Source organism: Alligator sinensis, unplaced genomic scaffold (genome assembly GCF_000455745.1).
Source record: "Alligator sinensis unplaced genomic scaffold, ASM45574v1 scaffold825_1, whole genome shotgun sequence".
Taxonomy (NCBI): Eukaryota; Metazoa; Chordata; order Crocodylia; family Alligatoridae; genus Alligator; species Alligator sinensis.
Genome location: NW_005843420.1, coordinates 42446 through 44508, shown reverse-complemented (window position 1 = coordinate 44508; position 2063 = coordinate 42446).

Below are 2063 nucleotides of genomic sequence, written 5' to 3'. Positions count from 1 at the left end.
GAGCCAGAAGTGAGTCCAGAGCCTTGGATGGTGGCAGCGGGAACCCCAGGCTAGCGGGTGTGCTCCAGGGAAGGGGTCGGCCGGACGGGAGGCACCCCAGGGAGGCACTCGGAGCCTGGAAGGTGGGCGGCGCGGGGAGGTGGGCGGCTCGACGCAGGAGCACCCCCTACTGGCCCGCCACACTTTCGTTTCCAATTCTACAACCTCACTACTTTCCCTGACTTTTGGGCCAGATGAGTGTCATCCCCTGTGTTTAGGGGAAGGCTCTCTATTCCATTCACACACAGCACCAGGACTTTTCACTTGCCCTTGTTGAATTTCATCTGGTTGACTGTGGAGCATTTTTTCCAATCTATCCAGGTCATTCTGGGTCTGAGCCCTGCCCTTCAGGATGTTTGTAGCTCCGCTCAGCTTGGTGTCATCCACAAATTTGCTGAGCATACACTTAATCCTACCATCCATATCATTAATGAAGGTGTTGAACAATACTGGAGCCAAGACAGATCTCTAGGGAACCCCACTTGATACTTCATTGAGCCTGTTGACTACTTGCTGAGCACAATGATACAACCAGTTATGTTTCCACCATACAATACTCGAATATAGTCTGTATTTCCTTAGCTTGTTAATGAGACTGTCATGGGAGACAGCTTCAAAATCCTTGCTAACTCAAGATATATCATATCCACTGCTCTCCCCTCATCCACCAAGCCTGTCACCTTATTACAGAAGGAAATTAGGTTGGTTTGGCATGCTTTGCTCTTGGTGAATCCATAGTGGCTGAACCTGACCACCTTGTTCTGCTCTAGGTACTTTGGAATAGATTCCTTGAGGATACTTAAGATGGACACTATATCTGTCCTTTTGCAATCATCCGGGGCCTCACCCAACCTCAACCAGTTCTCAGAGGTGATAACTACTGGCTCTGAAATTACCTCAGCCAATTTCTTCAGTTCCCTAGCGTTCATCCCATTCAGCCCTGCATCTAGCTTTCCTAAATAATCCCTAACCTGTTCTACTATTACATTGGGTTTTTGACTCTCCTTATTTTTTTCTGCAAACTGCACTCATAATCTGGTAGCTGGCACTATTTGGGAAGCTGAAGTAAAAAAAGCATTAAATTACTTTAGTCTTCTCTGCCTCATCCATAACTAGATTTCCTTCTGTATTCTGCAGTGGACCTATGGTTTCTTTGGTCTTCCTGTTGAGTGTTTAATTACCTTTGTTAGGAGTATCAGTTTAATTATTTTTTATGTCTATTGCCAGTTGCATCTCAAGTCATGTTTTGGCCTTCCTAATATTCTCCATTCTTCCCCATGTGATACTCTTATACTCTTCCCTACTAATATGACAAGTCTTCCAGTGCCTCGTGCACCATCCCCACTGCCTTCTCTGGCTACAAGCACACCCAGTCACTCTCCTACTGCCTTCCTGCTCTGAACCAGGGGCAACTCCAGCCCGTTTCCAGGCAGTCCCAGCTAGTGGGCAGGTGGCAGGAACAGTGCACAGGGAGCTGGAAGCCCATCAAGCATCTCACCACATTTTTTCCCCCCGTGGAGCCTGCCTGTGGCCGGGGAGCAAGCTGCTGGCATGCTGATAGGCTCCTGAGCTGCAGGGGGCCCTCTGCTCACACTTGTAGGCAGGCAGTTAGACAGGGCAAAGCTACCATGGAGCTGAGGATGGCATCCTAAGTAAAGGATAACAAAAAAAATGTTTTTTAGATATATAGGGAGTAAAAGGAAGGCCCAGGGAGGAATAGGACCCCTACTAAATGGGCAGAAGCAATTGGTGGCGGACAGGGGGGACAAGGCTGAACTCCTCAACGAGTTCTTTGCCTCGGTGTTCCTAAGCGAGGGGCACGACAAGTCTCTCACTGGGGTTGTAGAGAGGCAGCAGCAGGGCGCCAGACTGCCATGCGTAGACCCTGAGATGGTGCAGAGGCACTTGGAGGAACTGGATGTGTTTAAGTTGGCAGGCCCGGATGAGCTCCATCCGAGGGTGCTGAAGGCACTGGCCGACGTCATTGCACAGCCACTGGCAGGAATATCTGAACACTCATGGCG